Source organism: Bos grunniens, chromosome 6, assembly GCF_055505025.1.
Source record: "Bos grunniens cultivar Pamir isolate PY7600 chromosome 6, Bosgru_T2T1.0, whole genome shotgun sequence".
NCBI classification, from domain to species: domain Eukaryota; kingdom Metazoa; phylum Chordata; class Mammalia; order Artiodactyla; family Bovidae; genus Bos; species Bos grunniens.
The window spans coordinates 44,453,367-44,476,189 of record NC_141170.1 but is presented as its reverse complement, the minus strand read 5'-3'; positions in this window follow the sequence as shown (position 1 = coordinate 44,476,189).

Sequence of the window (22,823 nt, the reverse complement as noted above, 5' to 3'; positions counted from 1 at the left end):
GTTTTCCTGTCTTAGTAACAAATGGCCCAAAATGTTTTTTTAACAGTCATAAATAATCTGTTTGCTTAAATGCCCAAACTCTTGCAAAATTCAGTCCCTCAAATCTCATTGTCTTAAATTTAAAACTCACCCATGCAATTATCTGAAGTTCATACATCATCCTTGATGATGTTCTGGCTCCCCTGCCACTTAGTGAGTGATGATTACCAACTTCTCATTGTCTTTCTGCTTTTACTTCTGTTTATATTTTTTCCTTTAGTTTTGAGTTTGCTATTTTTTCATACATTCCTGTAAATTGTTTAACTTTTTCTTAACTTTGAAGCTTGATCCTATGTTATGTTTTGACTTTTTGCTTCTACAATCTAACACTTTTAGACACTATTTTCATAGTTTAGAAAGAAAGAACATGTTAGGAAACATATATAAACCAGGAGAAGAAGCATACTAGATTATCTCTGATGTTTTAGAAAAAAAGAACTCCATTTTTCTGAAGATTGCAGGAAACAAACACACAATACAGAATAACTGGAGAAAATGGGAAGGATAATTCTAGCATCAAAGTTTCTTAAGGAATAGAGAACTTGGACTTGCTTCTCTCCTTTCAGAATTCAGCTGCTGATGGAGATGCTATGTTAGAAAAGGATTAGCAGTGATTTCAAGCAGTGTGGAAGCCTCACAGGTAAGGCTTGAAGATCCATCAGTAATTTTTACTGTCCTGATTTGGAACACATTACTGTTTTGCACAAAGTGAACACGTGTTCTTCAAACCTAATGAAAAAGTGAGATGTATCTAAGACAGTTTTCTACTACTATGATATTAGAAGAGAATTCAGAGATTTTCTCAAGTAAAACGCTATCTGTGAACATGTTTTATCTTTAGAATGAAAAAACAGTGAGATAAATGTTTTTATTATTACTTTTTAGATTCTATGTCTGTCAGTTTCTTACTTATATTAGTTTCTAGATATTCTTCTGTTCAAATCCAGAACACTAAAATTCTTAGAAGTTTTCTAAGCTTCTGAGAATAATATTTCATTGCTTGTTGACTTTGAACTGCTGTTTATTAAGTATTATCTAAGTAAGTGAAGACTTATTACATAATATTTTTATAACTTTATGATAAGAATCTATAATTATCCTTATTTTTGTTATGAAGATTTCAACATTTCTGAATTTAAGTATATCTCAGCTTCTGAAAACAGAGAAAGCCCTTTTGAATACTAATCTTTCTATTAGCTTGTGTGCTCTTTGAAGGCAGATTCTAAATTTTACATCCCCAGGGCCTCTCATTTGTTAAATGAATGAAAAAATAATGATGCATATTTAAAGTAGAGAGTTATGTTCTCTTGATTCATAGTCTTTCTGTTTTCCTTAGATTAGATCAATTACTAGCAGGGTTTTTTTCCCAAAAGTTTATCAACCAGATGACATTTGGACTGGCATTTCTTTATAAATATACTTATTTTGAATGAATTATGTATGTAAAACATTTAGGACAGCCTTGTCTCAGTGTAAAGATTTTTTTTTCTTTTGCTATTATTATCATTGCAAAATATCTCTGATTCAAATTATATAAATGCTGCTAATATGCATTAAGAAAAAGCAAAAAAAAAATCTTTAGGAAAGAATAAAACCATTCAATTGACTCTCAGAGCTATTTTTCTCTTGTGAGAGAACCCTTTCTAATTCATATCATAGATTATGAATTTATTCATGCCTATTTGATTAAAGAATCATCCCTTTCTGTTTCTGAACATGACAAATGGCTCCTGTTCTTTTGAAAGGTGACAATGCAACATTAGTTTGATTTTTCTGTAGGGCCATAATGATCTTTGCTAATGGCCTGAAGCAACAGATCCAAATGAAAAATTAAAATGTTTACTATCCTTACTCTGTATTATGTAAGAGTTCCTTGGAGAACATCATTTTCATTATCAAGAATGATTTATCCTGTGTGATTTATTTTGCTGTGAAATTCAGAGGACAGACACATTTTTGACTTTATATATAGTTTCATCTCTTATGAGGCAACAAGAAGTGCAATAACCTTTCAGGAAACATTGAAAGCAGACGCTTATCACATGAAAAAGTTTGAACTATTCAACGTCCACAGCTAATTCTGTCATGCTTTGCTAAAATAGTGCAGCATTTAAATACTGAAGAAGCAATATACTGATAATGAAACCATTTCCAGGCAAAGAACTTAGAACAGGTATTTAGTCTGGATAGTTTTCATTGTAAATGTCTGTGAGTCCTAAAGACATTTCAGGCTAATGCAATGCAAAGAACTGCATCTGGAGGGAAAGTATACATCTCTTTTAATCAAAATGTATTACTAGACCAACAAAGGGTTGTTTTTCCATTTAAGGGAAAACAACCCTTTAGTGGTCTGTTAATACACATATGTAATTAATTCAATTTCAAATGCTATTTGCTTAACCCAAAGTTATGAAATGACTTGTATATGCCAGGCATTTCCTTATTACTAGAAGATTCTGGGGTAGTAAATGGGCAGGTTAAATGTGTTAGCATATTAGAGCCCACAAATGAATATTTGCAATAAAAATTAAAGTGTCAGTTCTGATCACAGTTGAATATTTTACTGACTGCAACAAAAATTAGTTTTTGATTTACAATACTTTCTTGTTTCTTGCTTTGTTTGGTGTGGTTTTCAGTTGTTGTGTTTAAGTGTCTAATATGTGCATCATGTGCTATTATTATAAGTTCACAAGAAAGAAAGGATAAGAAGAGACAGCTCAGATTTAAAATGACTCAACTCTTGCTAATCAGGGTGATGGGAGGCGACCAACCATACGGTAGCCAAATCATGAAAAACACTGGTTTAAGAGTTTTTTTTTGCATTTTCCAGTAAATTTTTTATTTCTTTTTCCTTGCTGCTGCTTTCTCTCTTTCTTTGGTAAATAAATTTTCTAAATGATTATTATAGTGTAGTTTACCAATTGTTTATTTATAATAAATCTTTAGGGCAGTGGTTGAATAGGGTCACACACACCCTACCCTAGTCCTGCTATAGTGGGGAGCTGGGGAGACAAGCACTTAACATTTCTAAGCTTTGGTTTCCTTAACTGTGCACACAGATAATCATAGTACCTATCTGCTATTATGAGAATTAAATGAGATCATGCATATAAGCTCTTAATATAGCAGAAACAGTCAGTACATATTTTTATCTAAAATACCAATACAGTATATTAACGCATATATATGGAATTTAGAAAGATGATAACGACAACCCTGTATGCGAGACAGCAAAAGAGACACAGATATATAGAACAGTCTTTTGGACTCTGTGGGAGAGGGAGGTGGGGGATGATTTAGGAGAATGGCATTAAAACATGTATAATATCATATAAGAAATGAATCGCCAGTCCAGGTTCGATGCAGGATACAGGAAGCTTGGGGCTGGTGCACTGGGATGACCCAGAGGGATGGTATGGGGAGGGGGGTGGGAGGGGGGTTCAGGATGGGGAACACGTGTACACCTGTGGCGGATGCATGTTGATGTATGGCAAAACCAATACAATATTGTAAAGTTAAAATAAAATAAAATAAAGAGAAAAAAATAATTTAAACTTGCAAAAAAATAAATAAAATATTTGATTGTAAAGTTGTACAGCTGCAAAGTGAATTTTAGGAAAAGGTACTTTTCACTGGTGTCAAACTGGCAGTATAAGATCTATTAGTGATCAAAGAGATTTGAAGTTTGCCCTTAAGAGAGTTATATTTTATTCTGTGAATGAGATACCAGTGGGTGATTGCAGGTAAAGCCAGGAAAGAAAGCTGCTTTTGCTCAGAGCTTAGGCTCCTCAGGAAGTACTTACTCAGGCATCCACTATAATTTCTTCCCAGGGATAAAACATGGACTCACAAATTACCTGTTCTTCCCAAGAGCTGTTCTCTTTTTATGTAGGTGACATTTTTCACCTTTCATTTACAAGTCCACCTGAATTGGGTTGTTTATGGCCAGTGAGGTGGGAGGTGCGAGAAATGCAACAGAACTTTGATTCTGTTTCATTTCTTCTGAGCATTCTGGGATCACACATGGAGGAAATTTGAAATTAATGTCTGACAGCTGTATTTCTGAACCATTTACTGTCCAGTAAGTGTGTATTATAGAGAAATGATAAAAGTAAGAGATTTGTTTCTATGTATAAAAGTATAACATAGTTTTCTACTTTTATGTCGAATGACCTCAAAATTCTCCTCATGGATTATCAGAAAAACTTAAACAAAATTTCATCTGCAACCCAACAATTTGGTAAATATTAGGGATGTCTTCCAAGTTACTTCTGATAAATTCTTACTCTGAATGAATGGAGAAGCATTGGTTTTTCTTATATATTAATCCCTGAATCCCACCTACGGCTGCCTTAAGAGCTGGTTTGGGTTGTTTTCTTCAGACATGTCTTTGAGTCCATTTCTGAATCTACAGAAATGATCAGATTAAACATGTACTTGTAGTTAAAAGTTCCACATGTAGGAATTATGCATTTCTGTAAATAGCTTTCAATTTTAGGCCCATCAAGTAAGATGGATTTGGACACATGGGTCAGTGGGCTGCTAACAGAGACTGTGACCTCATCGTTCAGGAACTATTAAAAGTAATACATTTTATTATATTCCCTGGTGGCTCAGTTGGTAAAGAATCCACCTGCAATGCAGGAGACCCAGGTTCAACCGCTGGGTGGGGAAGATTCCTTAGAGAAGGAAATAGTAACCCATTCCTGTATCCTTGTCCAGAAAATCTCATAGATAAAAGAGCCCAGTGGTCTGTAGTCCATGGGGTCGCAAAGAGTTGGACATGATTTAGTGACTAAACAACCACCACCATAGACACTAAAGACCCAAGAACCTTCACTCAGGTTTGTACTAGACTGCCAACCTCACAAACTTGAGATTGTGAGGAATATCTGACAGTTGTAGAGTTCTTTCACTGTGACCTTGTGGATATGAAATTAGTTCACCTTTATCTATACTAGGTGATTCAATCAACTTGTGAAAGTAAGCAGTAGTATTTTATTTGTGGTCAGATACTAGGATTTCTAGATTGCATTTATATTCCTAGGAAAAATGACTGAATAGAAGAGTGCTCATTTGATAGATTAGATTAACATTTAAACTAGTACATGCATTAAGAGTATAAAATGGTATCTAAGCTATGATGTACCAGTGACACATGTCTGCCTCTGTGTGATTCTCACAATGCTATAATGTGATTCTAGTGTGACAGGATGGTGCTACCCATTGTCAGTAAATTTGAAGTCCTGACTGGCATCCATTTGCCAATACCAAAGCTATACTTGTTGCAGCTAAACTTTGTTGGTTGGGCATGTGGGACATGTCAGTTAGAGATAAATCCTCTATGGTGAATTGAATAGACAGCTGTCAGTTTCTTAGGCTTTAAAACCAGTTAGAGAGAGGCATCTAGAACAATTTAATTCTCATAAAATTTTTGCCAGTCCTTACTTTTATGCCCATTTATCTATCCATCCATCTGTCATCTGTCTTTTCCTCTCTGAGAAATTTGTATGTGTGTATGGGATATGGATATATATCTCAAAGACACCTGGAGATGCAAAATTAATCATTCATTTGTTAGGTGGGTTATAAAATTGAACTGAAGCTGCAATACAGTATTGTAGAAAAAATATAACTTTGGGATATAAAAATCTGCTCTCCCTTTTCTAAGTCCCTCTCATTCATTAAACATAAAAGAAAAATCAAAATTTCCTATCCTGTGTAAGCTTTAACCCAATCCAATAATTTAAATAGTATCTTCAGGTAAAGGGTTTCCCTGGTGGCTCAGTGGTAAAGAATCTGCCTGTGATGCATGAGACAGAGGAAATTCAAGTTCAGTCCTGAGTTGGGAAGATACTCTGGAGGAGAGCATGGCAACCCACTCCAGTATTCTTGCCTGGAGAATTCCATGGACAGAGGAGTCTGATGGGCTACAGTCCATGGGGTCACAAGGAGTGGGACACAACTGAAGCGACTGAGCACACATATACATTTTCAGATAATATCATCCTCTTAAAAGTTTTCATAGGTGTGCTGCAACAACATCTGCCTTTTTGAAGTCCTGTATGTGGTTGGGTGATTGTAGCATGGAAGAGATGAGTCACTGGGTGGAGTGACCCCCTCACTCCTCTGATCTCCAGGAGAGGTTTCTTGCCCGCTTTATGGCTGGGCAGTAGTCTGGGCACTGCAGCTGAAGCCTCCTCCTCTTCTGGTCTTTTGGCTTGATGATAATCTTGAGGCATTGTCTGGTTCAGCAAATTTCATTTAATCTCCAGTTGGGATTGGAGACTCCTTAAATGTTTTTTACAATGAATTTTGTTCAGCCCTGATGTGAATGATCTGCACCGTAGCTCTCGATACACACCCACCTCCTATTGTAAGTCCTGTACCCATTTCTCCACTGTTCCTGAAAACTATCTAGTCAGATAGCCCAAATGGTGACCCAGCAAGATAAAAATTCAAGTGTCAGTCTGCATGCAACTACCAGACTGCAGTAACTAAGTTGATAGGTCTGTACTCCACTGGGTGAAGAGGCAGTCTGAAATACAATGTCTTTGAAGATATATAGGTTTGAAAGTAGATGGGGTAAAATGAGGATAGCAAAAGGTCTCATCATTTTTGTTCTTCATATTACCCATACGTACCCAATACAACTCACTATCACTTAGTCAAAGTCTTGAAATAGGAATATTGGTATACAAATTAAGAGCCATTTAATTCCTCTTTCTCTCTCTCTCTCTCTCTCTTTTTTTTTTTTTTCTGTTTCTCTCTCTCTCTTTTTGTAATCTAAAAGCTATAGCTTAAAATGGACAAGTCAAAGGGGATTTTTATATTTGGAGATTTCTTTAGAGAGAATTCCATGAACATAGATCTCCCAGGCATGATTGTTTAAATACTAATGAAGAAACAAAATTATTTAGAAAATTTTCTTCTAAAGGCAGTTATCTGCCATACATAGTACTGTAATCGGCATTGGTGAAACAGTACTATTGTAAGTAAGAGGCACTCACTTTGCTAATTACTCTAGTCATAATTTTTCAGATTGACTCTTTGGAAGACTTAAAATATGTAATAAGGACTTGGAGTTAGTCTCCTCACATCTTGCTTTTAATTACCAGGAGTACCTTAGAGTAAATGAATGAAACATCAGAATAATAACGGGAAGACTAATTTTCTCATCTTGTTTGTGTTGTTCACTTGATAGGTCATCTCCGATTCTTTGCAGCCCCATGGACTGTAACACACCAGATTCCTCCCAGAGGTTGCTCAAATTCATGTCCTTTGAGTCAGTGGTGCTATCTAATCATCTTATCCTCTGCTGCCCCCTTCTCCTGTTGCTTTCAATGTTTCCCATGATTAGAATCTTTACCAATGAGTCAGTTCTTCCCATCAACTAGTCAAAGTATTGGAGCTTCAGTTTCAGCATCAGTCCTTCCAATCAATATCCAGGGTTGATTTCCTTTAGGATTGACTGGTTTGATCTCCTTGCAGTCCAAGAGATTGTCAAGAGTATTCTATTGGCCAAAGCACTTAGGCAAACAGAGACATTTTATTATAAAATTTTATTTTATTTTATAAATATGATTTATAAAATATTTATTATGAATTTATTATATAAAGATATATTATATAAATATAAAATTTTATTATATACATTTATTTTATATCATTTATTTTATTATATAAATGAAATGTAATTATATAAATAAAATTTTATAAAATAATATAAATTATTATATTATTACTGTTTTTATTATGAAGGGCATGCTACTAGAGTTCCCCTCTCAGTGTGCATGTGCTCAGTTGCTCAGTCACATTCAACTCTTTTCAACCCCATGGACTGTAGCCCGCCTGCCAGGCTTCTCTGTTCAGAGAATTTCCCTAGCAAGAATACCGGAATGGGTTGCCTTTCCCTTCTCCAGGGGATCTTCCCGACCCAGTGGTCAAACTCTGTTTCTTGCATTGGTAGGTGGATTTTTTACCACTGCATCAGAAACTCTCAGTAGCCTAAGGCAAATGTCAGACTGCTCTTTGGGAGAAGTTAATTCTTCACTACACAGCAGGATCCTTCTATAAATAAATCCACAGACTTGTATGCAGGTCTGCATTTGAAATCAAGCCTATACTTGTAAACACACCTGAACTTGTACACAAGTCTGCACTTGTCTTCAGGAGTCTAAAGTTAAATTTCTAGTTAACCTTTAACTTCTTCTCCTACATTTATTTCTCTTTGAAAAAAGTATTCCTCAACACCATTTGTTTAAAAAGGCTCATTTTGTTCATCTAACAATATATTTGTAAAATCATCTTAAATTTTCATTTCTGTCAGTGCATTTAACTAAACACAGACATCTTTAATGTAGTTTAAATTTAGTATGTTTTATGAATGTAGTTTCTTGCAAAATTATGAACTTCTTGAAGGCAGGTATTATATGCCTTTTAAAATTTTTGATTTCTAAGATTCTCAAGAGTATGTATTTCATATTCTTGTTACTAGTAAACATGTATTAGAGTGTAAGTGAATTCAATCATGTATCAGGAGGATTATATTACAGCCTATAAAAACCATCAGGATATAACAATGATGCTCAAAGAAACTTCATTGTTCAAATTAACCAAATTATTTTAGTGATCTATAAGTCCCAACAAAATGGGAATCAAATTAGTGATAAACAGTGCCAACCCTTATCACCACAAAGGCATTACTACCATCCTAAATATGACAACACTTTGTATTATTTAATGGTGTGATACATCTACTTCCAATAAAGCCAGGAAACACTTCCAGGATGTTGTCATTATTCTATCTGATATATTATTTAAGCATTTGGAATTTTAGCTTTGGTCAAAGCTGTCCTCAGCACATTAAGACATGTCTTGCCAGGAATCAAATTCATGTGAGGATATTTCAAAGAAAGGCTTACACATATCTAAGGAGGAGGCATTTGAGAACTCAGTGGAGAAGTTTGTCCCCAGTGGAGAGAATTACTCTAAGTGGAAAGTGGAAGGTCTTGTCCCCAGGGACCTTTGAGTTCCTTGTGTAATCGGAACCCTGCACTGAGTAGTGATATGTGAGTCAAGGTAGGGCAGAAACTTTTATCTGTTTTATGAGGATTCAGTATGGATTCTAAGCAGCAGGGAATGAATGTGAAGCTGCTCTAGGATACTGATGGTCCATGGTAGCAGCAGCAGAAGATTGTGTGCTGTGGTTAGTTGCTCAGTCATGTCTGACTCCTTATGACCCCATGGACTGTAGTCCATCAGGCTCCTCTGTCCATGGGGATTCTCCAGGCAAGAATACTGGAGTGGGTTGCCATGCCCTCTTCCAGAGGATCTTCTCAACCTAGGGATTGAACCCAGGTCTCCTACATTGCAGGAGGATTCTTTACTGTCTGAGCTACCAGGGAAGCTGTTCTTTAAGGGAAGAGACCAGAATCATCCAGGGGATGGCTCAGGGCAAAGGTGAACTCTATCAAGATGTTCCTACTTTACATATTCTGTTGAAGAAATTTTGGGTTATTTTTTTCTAGCTTGTATTGCTTGCAAAAATGTCACAGGTACAGTCTACTATTTCAAAAATTATATCAGATTTATGGTCATTTTTTATGCAAAGGCAGGTCACTAAAAAAATCATTAGTAATGCTAATATTACTAGTATTAGCAGCTCATTGCTACCCTTTCTAGGCTATTCTGGTTGGTCTAAGAATTGGATTCACGTGAGACAAATTAACAGGAAAAAGTCACATTTAATTATGTCTGTATAGGGGACCAAGAACAAATTAGGCAGTGGGGGCTTATATACCATCTGAGAAAAGGACAAAGGGGTAGAGGTTTGGGGCTTCATAAGGGTGGAACGCCATTTGTATGGAGATGGAAAAGCAAATGTTTGATACAAACTTTGGAATGCTATGCAGAGATAATGGGAAGCAAAGCCAACTTCAGCCTCCAGGCTCTTCTGAATCCCCCTACAATACCTGGTCCATATTTTTTGTATTAATAGATTCCTCTGGTGATGGGGTCACACAGAGTTGGACACGGTTGAGGTGACTTAGCAGCAGCAGCAGCTGGTGATAGTGCTCTTCCTGGAGCAAGCCTGTTATCTAAATACTTTTAGGCAGTTAAGGGAAAAGTAAAAAGAAAGACTTCCTGAATCTTCTGTTTCTTAAAAGTAATCAGCAAGATACATTTTGGGGTGACGAAGTTTGCTCCCCAATAAAGACTTGTAATGGGCTAATAATGAGCTTGGTATAGGCAAGGAGGCAGTTTCTATGGTACTCAGAGTTCTTCAGAGAAATGGAACTATAGAGAGCTATAAGAGTATAGAGAGCCATAAGAGCAAATGTATTAAGGGAATTGGCTCACTTGATTATGGAGGCTGAAAAGTCCCACCATCTACCATCTGCAAACAATAGAATCAGGAAAGCTGGTGGCATAATTCACTCTGAATTCAAGGCCTGAGAACCAGGTGGGGTGCTGGTGTATGTTCCACAGTCCAAAGGCCCTAGAAACAGGAGGTCTGATTTTAGATTCAAGGGCAGAAGAAAGTGGATACCCCAACTAAAGAAGAGAGAGAAAGAACTTGCTTTCTTCTGCCTTTTTGTTCTGTGCAGGCCCTCAAGGGATTAGATGATAAGGATCTTATTTATTTAGTCAATTAATTCAAATGCTAACTTCTTCCGAAACAGACACATTCAGAAATAATGTTTTACCAGCCATCTGGACATTCCCTTAGCGTAATCAAGTTGACACATAAAGTTAATTCTCACAGCTTCTTATGCCTTAGTTCCTAAATTCCATCTTTACACCATTCTCTTTATGCTATTTCTGATCTTTCAGCTCAAGAATTTTGAATTGGTGAATGCTGTACCAATTCTTTAAGTTAAACTCAGAAAATATGTTCTGGCACTATATTTTGCCTATTTGTTCACATAGTGCCTTTTTATAGTTGAGATGCATTATTATTTAAGTATTTATGAATTAATCCATGGGTACAGCTAGCATGTATAACACTATTTCTGTGGAGACACACATTCTGAATTCCAGTGAAATATCATATACAACTAAGTAGGCAGAGTAATGATCCCAATGATGTCCTCAGCATAATTCCCCAAATCGGTAAATATATTATTTCATGTAACTAAAAGGACTTTGTAGATGTGATTAAGACTTCACAGGTGGTGTTATCCGTAGGGAAACCAACTGCCAATGCAGAAGACAGAAGAGAAATGGGTTTGAACCCTGGTCTGGGAAGATCCTGTGGAGGAGGAAATGACAACCCACTCCAGCATTCTTGCCTGGAGAATCCCCATGGACAGAGGAACGTGGTGGGCTACAGTCCATGGAGTTGCAGGGTCAGACATAACGGAGGCTCCTTAGCATGCAAATCTAATAAAAAGTCTCTGGAAGTGAAAAGCCTTTCCCAGCCAAGTCAGAGGCCGTGGTCAGAGGAAGATATGATAATGGAAGAATGTCAAACAGATGGAATGTGGGACTTTCCCGAGAAGCCAGTCAGTAAGACTGCACACTTAAAATTCAGGGGACGTGAGTACAATCCCTGGTGGGAAAACTACGATCCCACATGCAAAGTGGCGTGGCCAAAAAAAAAAAAACAACGATGAAATGTTCTTGGTTTGAGGGTAGATTAGGGACTCACACCACAAGCCAAAGACAGTGGGTGGTATCTAAAAACTACAGGAGACCAGGAAACAGATTCTCCCCTAGAGCCTCCAGAAAAGAACACAGCCCTTTCCAACACCTTGATTTAGCCCATTTCTGACTTTTGGCCTCCAGAACTATAAGGCAATGCTTTTATATTGGTTTAAGCCACCAAGTGTATTGTAATTTGTCTTTTTAAATAAACAGACAATTTATAGAACATATCTAATTAGTAAGTTGGAGACTGCTTGCATTAATTACTTTTTTGAGGTTTGAAAATACAGTATTTTTAATGAGGTTTCTGTCCCCAACCTATGCAGAGGTTGTTATTGTTCAGTCGTAAAGTCGTGTCCTGCTCTTTGCGACCCCATGGCCTACAGCACACCAGGCTTCCCTGTCCTTTACTATATCCCAGAGTTTACTCAAACTCATGTCTGTTGAGTCAGTGATATTATCTAACCATCTCATCCTCTGTTGCCCCCTTCTCCTGTTCTCAATCTTTCCCAGAATCAGGGCCTTTTCCAAAAAGTTGACTCTTTGCATCAGCTAGTCTAAGTATTGGAGCTTCAGCCTCCTAGCTTCCAATGAATGTTTAGGATTGATTTTCTTTAGGAGAGAAAGATTGAGGGCAGTAGGAGAAGGGAGTGACAGAGGATAAGATGGGTAGATGGCATCACTGACTCAATGGACATGAGTTTGAGCAAACTCCAAGAGATAGCAAAGGGCTGAGAAGCTTGGTGTGCTGCAGTCCACGGGGTCACAAAGAGTTGGATATGACTTAGCAACTGAAGAACAATAACACAGTCAAAGGCTTTAGCATAGTCAACGAAGCAGAAGTAGATGTTTTTCTGGAATTCCTTTGCTTTTTCTATGATCCAACAGATGTTGGCAATTTGATCTCTGGTTCCTCTGCCTTTTCTAAACCCAGCTTGTACATCTGGAAGTTCTCGGTTCACGTACTGCTGAAGCGTAGCTTGAAGAACTTTGAGCATTACCTTGCTAGCATGTGAAATGAGTGCAATTGTACATGTGCACAGACACATCTGCAAATATACGTGCAAGCATGGGCATTCTCTTATTTTGTGAATCTGTTTAGGCACAATGCTTAGAGTTTAATGTATGTTTCCTTATTTAGTGGTCAACTACATTTCAGGTAGGGACGAGTACAGCCCATCAAAAAGATGATGCTTTCCTTAAGGTTCTGTAGCTACTGATTGAAGGAGTTGAAACTAGTCATGCCTGTCAGACTCCAATGTATGCTTGCTGTACTGTACAACCACAGAATGAATTCAAAACTAAAACTGCCATGTGGAGTTATTTGTGCTTTATTTGAATCTACTATGTAAAACTAAAATAGTGTAAATCACTAAAAGGCATACCTAAATGGTAGTTAAATGACAATAATAATAAAAACTCTAATTTTACAGTGACTTCCTTATACCCAAGGATTCTATTGTAACCTTCAAATGACTTTCTCTTTGGAATATCCAGATGTGCTATTTTCCAGAATGGGCATACCAAAGCACTACATTATTATTATTATCAAAAATCATTTTTATTTATGCAGTCTTGGATATAAGAAATATGATAAGATTATCTACAAGCTTATGAAAAGCAGTATCTCTGATGTAAATGAATACAATCTCATTATACTTGTCATATGTTCCTCTCCCAAGACAGTCAGCTCTATGTCTGACCTCAGCTTGTCCTCACAATTCATACTGACAGGCCTGCTGGGCTTGGCATTGCCCTAAGAAGAAGTCCTAAAAGATGGGAAATTTCACTGATGATTATTGTTCATTGTGTAACCAAGAAAGAAGAAGCATTAAAGTTAAAATAATAATAAAATGAAAACAGAATAATTATGGCAGCAATTAGGTGGTATATATATTTTCTTGATTCTCATCCTAGTCAGCAGAACAATCACGAGAAGGATAGTAAAAGCAAAGGACAGAGATGTATAATGCTGAAGACTGACATACAAGGCCCTTGTTAGTACTCATAAAAGCACTCTGCTTCTGAACTCATATGAGAAAGAAACATTGAGTCATTATCATCCTATAAATTAGTCATTTTGAGAACTACCTATCTCTTTGATTGCCCTCCTTATAATAGAATCTTTTGGAACTACCCAATAAATCTTTATTTTAAGGCAAAACAATGTCCAACTTGAGACTTCTGGTGTCAGGAAGAGAACATCCCATCAATCAATAGGTGCCAGCATTGTTACAACTGAATCTGAAAAGAATATAGTTTAACCTGGGGGAATATATATGATGTGTTTATTTTTTTAAGGCTTATTAAGGTAGACCAGTTGGTGCCTGGGGAGAGTTAAGTGTGAACTAGTTGTTGAATGACACAGAGCTGAAATAGTGTTTATTGTACCATGAGCTTATCTTTCCATGCACATTGATGATTGGGGGCTGATGAATGAATAAAGCATAAAAAAGAGTTCCTTTGTTATACATGTAAAAGGTTTTTTCCTTTGGGGTTTAATTATATTTTGCTTAATAAATTTCTTCAAAATATTACACTTGGAGCTTCTACTCTAATGAATTTTATCAGGGTAGATGTCAAAAAATAAACACGAGAAAGAGTGTCTAGAGGAAAGCAAAAACATGATTAAGACAATATACTCAAATACAGACGCATCTCTAAGGTCTGGGATTTATTGTCCTTTTAATTTTGGGAAATGGCCCTCATTGCTAGTGGTGATATTTGAAGAGTTTTTCAAAGTATTTTAAGAAAATAGAAATGGAAATCAGAAATTAGAATATTTGAAGAAAATTAAATAGCTCTCTCAGAAAATGAAGCCTTTGCCTGAGCATTCCCACTGTAGTTATATACTCAATTTGAACATTTTTTAGAAAGAATTCTTTATGACTGGTGACTATTGGTGTTCTTCCCATCTTTGTGGGTATATTTGTATTAACTTATGCCAAGCTCCAGGGGGTGAGTGTCCTTATCTATGTAGACTTCACATGTGCTAGTAAAGTGGTAGACACGTAGAGGTTATGGAATGCAATAACTACCTGTTATAACAATATTTAAAAGGATAAGAGTGATAAAAGGCAAGGACAAAGTGTCTCCTTAGCTCTGAAAGCCACAAAGTCTAAGCCTGAATATGGGATTTAAAAGTTTCTTATTATAAAATCATTTTTATTATGAAATACTTTAAACAGTTGAGATGACATTTAAATGAAATGGAATCAAATTGTTACTGCTTTGAAATTTCTATGTACAGAGTTTTCAGTGTGACTTACTGCACTGCAGTATTTTCATTTACACTTCCCATTCATTTCTAATGTCTACTGACATTGTTCTCTGCGTTGTATCTGCCAGAATGGATTGAGGCCATCTAGAGCGATGGATATTAGAACCAGTGGAAAGTGATTATAGGTGGCATCTGGCAGGAGTCATTTTCTCTTAAGGCTTTGACATGTCATTCCTGGTAAATCGGTTCTATTAGCTATCTAAAGGCACCAGATGTACCATAGGAGATTATGCCAATAAATCTTTTGTGGATTATATATATATATATTACTATTGCTGATTCATTGCAGTTCATATAAGCTCAACTATGTTTGTCTAGAAATGGATTCCAATTTAAGCTTCTTAGGTGCTTCCTTACAGAATAAATGTTTCTGAAAGTTGTTCTTGCATGATATAACCCAATATTAAAGATAAATTCTTTTAGCAGATATTAGTATATTGATAAAACTATCTTATCTGTTTGACTTCAAGTTTTTCAGTAGATTAAATCTTGTCAAATTCAATAAATACTACAGAAACATTTTTAGTGAAATATTTTCATTTATTCCATCTATGTGAAATGAGTATTGCCAGGTAGTTCAAAACATGTAAAAAATCAAATGAATATATCAAGGGGAGAGTATTTTGAGCCTCATGATTGTTTGATGATAGATGTGAATTGGAGTCAGAATTTAGATAGTGCTGTACAAGCTCTTTTGAGTTGCCTTTCTTTACTCTATGAGCACTAGCCACAATTAACCTAACTTATAAACAAGCTTCTTATTACTTAGAGCCATGTCTATTTTTACCTCTGTACTTAAATTCTACACTTCCTTCTGAGTTTGGTTCATGTCTACTTAAAAATTCTTCTTAAATTTCCTGTAATCATCAATGCCTTCTCTATCTTAATATCTGTTATAGTACACTGAGCCAGAAAAAGTTATCACACTCAGATTCTTTCTTCTACATAGTGGTTGAATTTCTGCTCATACCCCAAGTCCCAGATCAAGTATTTCCTCTCTTATTTATCTAAGAAAATTGATCAGTGAACCCTCTGTGCCAATCTTGTGCCTGGTGTATACCATTACTTTTGTATTTGTCACACTCCAATACTGTTTCTATTTATTTTTACTTGTTCTCTCTTACTTTCCTTTTCAGAACTCCTTTGGCTTTTGCTTCTCAATCTAAAGTAAACAGAACGGAAAAGTAAAAGGGAGTGTGGTAGATATATGAACTTCTCTTCATCTTGAATTTTTATTTTATAACACTAACATCTATTAATATGTTTCATTCTAAACATTTGTTTGAGCACTGTTCTTAAGCAATTTACTCATTCAGTTTTCATTGTTTTTATAGGTGTTTTTGAAGAGCTACCAATATGCTCATTTCTCTGCTTAGTGTTTTAGAGATCACATAGTATTAAAGTATTTACCCTAAGGGAATTTGTCATTCTTTGGAGAGGTAAATATATATATTCCAGAAAAACTCCAGAATTACTCTAAACAGAATCTAAATGCCAAATTGAGTAATGCAGCAAACCAGTAACATGGAATTTGGGGGAATGAAGAAGTATGAGCAATGGCACATACAGTAAACTGGGAAGGGGGGCTGATGTGCAGACTGTTCACTTTTACGTAGGCATCTTTAGTGCAAAACAGTGGAAGACCTTCAGAAAACTAAAGGTGGCTTTCATATCCTTCCCATACCAGGAACAATTGCTTCACACAATATTCTTTGTAACTTAATCTTTGTCTGAAAAATCCTCTGACCTTTTAATTTTCACACTGAAGTTGAAAACACATTCCACGAAAAATTGGGAGCAGAAAACTTGACCTAATAAAACATCCCTATAAAATAGTATGGCCATTGTCACGATTCATCTCTAGCTTTCAGTTGCTGTGAGATTTAATACTTAAGACCTAATGAATCTACTTACTGAACATTGTCTTATCTGCTGTGAAGTCATCATTTTCAAACCTGGTCTTGCTCTTTCAAGAAAGAGTCAAGAAAAAAACACTACCATGATTACATTCTAAAATGAGAGAGAGAGGCGATTACCTTCTCAAATGAGTGTCTGTTTCTCTCATAATTTTTGCTTGTTAGATGCTGATGTATGGATAAAGTGGTTGATGCTTTTTTGATGTCGGAGAAACTTCCAAATTACTGAATCTGATGCTATTAGTTTCTTTTCTATAATTGTGTCAATAGCATTTTGTAATTTAATATTAAATCATTTTTTATAAATAACAGATCGAGCATCAGTCTGCCGTACTCTGATGTCTATGGGAGGCTTGCCAAGGATATGGCTGATGAAACACAATCTTAGACAAGCTCCATCTGTCCCATTTAGAGGATATACGGTGTCAGATCTCAGTGGTGGAAGTAATAACTGCAAGCTGCTCTCCGGGCAGACAGTGAGAGAGGGCTACTGATCACACTGATTAAAATGAACAAACCCTTAGGGTGGGTTGTAGTCAGTATACATTTAAACTAGATAACCACTTTCAAATAGACTTCTGCATTTAAGGTCAATGTTATGTGGAAAAATGAAGCAAATGTAGGTTCAATCATTTAAACTGTATGTAATTTTGACTTAGCCATTAATAAAGTATTTTGGAGGTCGTATTACTTTCCCCCACTTAGAAAAACATTTAAAGCACAATGAGATAAATATAATGTTGCCCCAAAATATCAGGACGCAAGGACTCTTTAAGCTGGGTCAGGAGCTTATGATTCAGTCAGGTTTAGTTGAAAAATTGCCCAAAACAAGGTCAGAATGGAAAAAATGTGTTTTATCTAGGGTCAGATGGAAATTTCTCATTCCATTCTGTGTTTTAATGGGAATTTCAATTACTACTTAAAAGTCATTAATGGGGATGGACCTCACAGAACCGGAAAACTTATTAAAAAAAAAACAAAAAACTAAAATTCATTGAATAATGGGGGTGTTCTTCCCCAAAAGGTTTCCATTTAAGGTTATCAGTAATTATGTAGCAATGTCTCAAGGATAGACTTTTTTTTTATATTTGTCTGCTTTATATTTTTAATAAACATTAAATTAGTTTATGTGTTAGTATCTAGTCAATCCATAGAAATAAAATTTGAAGCCCTTTTGAGAATATTTAAAATGAAGAAAGGTGATTAAGTTTAAACTGAGAATGAATTCTTTCTGGTAGTCATAAAATAAAGCTTGATTATTCATATGTGTGTAATTGACTTCTGAGGTCAAAGTTTATTTTAGCCTGCTTTTTGTACTTCATTGTAAACTTGGTGAGTAAGAATGTAAGGCGATTTGTTTTACTCAATGGTGAGGGTTCATTTCCATAATTATCAGGCAACATTTACTGAAGACCAACTCAGTATTTGTTTTGTCTTGATTTCCAATGAGAATTTTATTATGTAGAAAAGAAGCAGTCTTTTTCATTTTTTGAAGCAGAAAACCATCTAGTAAATTGAACTGTGATGACACAAGATGCTAACATAGCTCTAGAAATGGAAAGCATTATCATAAGGAAGGAAACACATTTCTAAGTGGGCAGATAACTTAATCTTTTTAAGCTTCATGTTTCTTCAACCATCAAATAAGAAGGCTGACTTAGATGACTTCTGAAATTCCTGCCAGCTCTGACGTTTCATTTTCTTTGATCAATGAATTTTCTTTCTAAACCAAAATAGCACAAACTCAGTGCCATCCATGTGTATAGCTTCTGATAGCTTAAAAATTTTAGAGTGAGAGTCTAATAGTTTATAAATTTTGAGGTGTCCTCTAGATCATATTTTTCAACTTCAGTGCTATTGACATTTGGGACTAGAAAATTGTTGTGGGGACTATGTTGTGTGTTACAGTATTTTAAGCAGCATCTCTGTCCTCTACCAACTAGGTGCCATTAGCAATCATCCCTGTCTTCCCCAACCCTGCTGCTGCTACTGCTGCTAAGTCACTTCAGTGGTGTCCGACTCTGTGCGACCCCATAGACGGCCTCCCACCAGGCTCTGCCATCCCTGGGATTCTCCAGGCAAGAACACTGGAGTGGGTTGCCATTTCCTTCTCCAATGCATGAAAGTGAAAAGTGAAACTGAAGTCACTTAGTCGTGTCCAAATCTTTGCAATCTCATGGACTGCAGCCTATCAGGCTCCTCTGTCCATGGGATTGTCCACCCTACACACCCACTTTAGAAATAATAAAGGAAATACAAGTTTTAAAGTGGGGTGATGCTGTTATACACACAACAGGTTTGGTTAAAATGAAAAGGTTAGATATTATCAAGCATTGGCAAGAATATCAAGTGTTAAACAATAGAAATTCTGATTAAAAATGCTGGTGGAATTGTCAGTCAATAAGTTTGAAATCAGTCTCATGTTAAAATTATTACTGAAATTAAAGATATCTATATTTCTAGCCTTTGACCTAGAAGTTTTACTAAATTTGCACATTACCAAGATGAGTGCTTAGTTCCACCATAATGTGTGTATGTGTGTATGAACATGCTTATAGCATCTTTTCCCATAATGACCCCAAACTTGAACTGTCTTGTATTCTGGTACTTCAGATTAAGGAGAGTGAAAGTTGCTCAGTCATGTCTGACTCTTGGCAACCCCATGGACTACACAGTCCATGGAATTCTCCAGGCCAGAATACTGGAGTGGGTAGCCGTTCCCTTTTCCAAGGGATTGTCCCAACCCAGGAATTGAACCCAGGTCTCCCACATTGCAGGCGGATTCTTTACCAGCTGAGCCATTAGGGAAGAGTACCACATAAAATATAAAATATGTTAACTATGGATACACTTGTGCTTTCCAGGTGTGTGTTAGTCACTCAGTCATGTCCAGCTTTTTGCAATCCCATGGACTGTAGCCCCCAAATCTCCTCTGTCCATGGAATTCTCCAGGCAAGAATACTGGAGTGGGTTGCCGTTTCCTTCTCCAACTCTAGTGATGAAGAACTCACCTGCAAATGCAGGAGATCTGAGAGACATGGATTTGATCTCCATGTCTGGAAGATCCTCTGGAGGAGGGCATGGCAACCCACTCCAGTATTCTTGCCTGGAGAATTCCATGGACAGAGGAACCTGAGGGGCTACAGTCCACAGTGTCGCAAAGAGTCGGACACGACTAAAGCAACTTAGCAGGCATGCATGCACCAGGGATAGGTATTAAAAACCAGAGCTTTGAACAAAATAATCCAAATATAAAAGAAAACATAATTTATTATTTCATTCATATAAAGTTCAAAAGAGGCAGAACAAAGCACATAGCCTAGGAATACACCATTAAAATATAAAAGTGTTAGGTTAACTCTGAGGAAGGAAGGTGTGTTGTCACCAGGAAGAGGCATTCGAGACCTGGCCATATTTTTCTTCTCTTGTCCAATTTTTGGCTATATAAGTGTTTATATTACAATAATTAGTTATATGTTTAAATGTATACATAAATGCTATAGTTACAGGATTTTTATAAATGCATGTTATGTTTTATAAAAATTTAAAAGCAAGCAGAAGTTATCTTATTTGCACTAAATACAATGGAACTGAAATTCTGGTAAAATAGTAGTTTTTAAATTTCAAGTCTTCAAGCAGAAGGGAACACTTACAATAAAGAATTTTGTTGGTAGGATGAATTTTAAATTTGATGAAGTGGATTTTACAGATTTTGAGGCAAGTTGCTTTCTCAGTTAAACCAAAAAGAAAATTGAGTTAGTGCATCATAACAAATTAAAATTTTAGACTTTTCAAAAGGAGCCCAGGGTCTTTATATTTCTGCTGTCCTTAAAATGTTTCTAGTTTTCTTCACATTATCTTTAGGGCCGCCCCTTTTGACAAATACCAAAAATGAAGTAATGAGGCCAGTTAAAGTATTTTATGCTTTTCTGAGCCATTCACTTTCCTTGTTATTTTATCACTACTACAATCTCATTCTCTAGTCAACCCCAATTTACTCCTTTAAAGAAAGTATCTTTGCTTATTAAGAATTTCCTCATTCTAACTTGTATGACTTCCAGCTATCAGAGGTGATGTTGCTCATCTCCAATAGTCAAATCCCACCTCTATATTTACTTGTTTTCTGTGTTCAGTTCAGTTCAGTTCAGTTGCTCAGTTGTGTCCAACTCTTTGCGACCCCAAAAACCGCAGCATGCCAGGCCTCCCTATCCTTCGCCAACTGCCAGAGTCTACCCAAAACTACGTCCATTGAGTTGGTGATGCCATCCAACCATCTCATCCTCTGTCATCCCCTTCTCATGCCCTCAATCTTTCCCAGCCTCAGGGTCTTTTCAAATGAGTCAGCTCTTCACAATCCTGTCAAATGAAAGAAATAACCCTTTTCAATTAACTTGAAACCCCATTTTCTATGTTTCCCAAGCTTTAACTGCCTTCTTTTAAAAGTCTGTGCTCCTTTATAATTTTCAGTATTTTTCATCAGAATCAATAGGCTCTATCTATAGACTCTTTAATTTCTATCAGCATATAATATATACCAGTATTTCTCATCTTGAAAAAATCATTGAGTTACTCTATATCCTCCTTCAATCACAAACCTATTTCTCTGCATCTCTTTTCAGCAAAATTGTTCAAGTATGTTATTTATATGGCTATGTATTTTATTTCTTCAGTTTTATCTTGTACTTTATCTACCCCTTCTTGGTTTTCATCTCTGTATCTCTGAGTGTGCTCCTTTCAGGGATCCCTGAACCTCTCTATTTTCCAAATATAATGAACACCTCAGCATCCTTCTCTAACTGGAGTTGCTGTTAGAGCAACTCCTTGACACACTCTCTTCACTTGGCTTCTTTATATATATTTATACTTCTTTTCTTAGATGATCTTGTCCTGTGTCAAAGCTTGAAAATCTTATCACCATCTGTATGCTGATATATCTTCAATTAAGAATTATCTCCTGAGCATCACATTTTTACTCCCAAATGCCTACTTAATGTCTCTATTTGAATGTCAGGTGGAACATTTCAACTTTAATATGACCAAAATGGAGCTTGAAACTTCTTTCTCTCCATCCCTCCACCTCCTCTGTGCTGTGCTGTGCTTAGTTGCTCAGTCGTGTCCGAATCTTTGCAACCCCAAGGACTGCAGCCCACCAAGGCTGTTCGTGGGGATTCTCCAAGCAAGAACACTAGAGTGGGTTGCCATGCCCTTCTCCAGGGGATCTTCCCAACTCAGGGATCGAACCTAGGTCTTCTGCATTGCAGGTGGATTTTATTTACCAGCTGAGGCTTTCCCATTTCTGAAGTGGCTTAACTATCATCAATTCTTAAGCTAAAAGTCCTCTGTCTATCCCATCTTCCCACCTATTTTTGAAACATCAACAAACCTTTCGGTTTAGCTTCCAAAACATCCTGCATCTGTCCACTTCTCTCTGTGGTTTCCACTAGACTTCTAAGCTGCCATCATCTTTTGCTTCGAGTGCCAGCCTCCTACTTATCTCCCTCATATTATTCTTAATATTTTCCAATCCATTTTAGATGTAATGCAGTCAATTTTTAAAAATTTTAATTTTTGAATTAAATCATGTCACTCCCCACTTAAGCCCTCAGTGGCTGCCAATTGATCTTTTAATAAAATTAAAATCCCTTACCAGACTACATGAACCAGCATTACCCAGATCCTGTACTCCTTTCAAGCCTCATGTATTGCCACTTGCTCACTATGTTTCAAGAGCCATGATGCTCTTTCATCATTTCCTTAAACACTCCACATCTTTCCCTACTCAGAGACTTTGCACCTGATCTCCCTGCTCTTCCTGGCTGGCTTATCTTTAATCTCCAAACTTCAGCTCTTTAAAGTAGTCTTCCAGAACTGCTCAAACTATCTAATTACTTCCATACCATAACACAGTTCACTTTCTTCATAAAAATAATCACAAAATG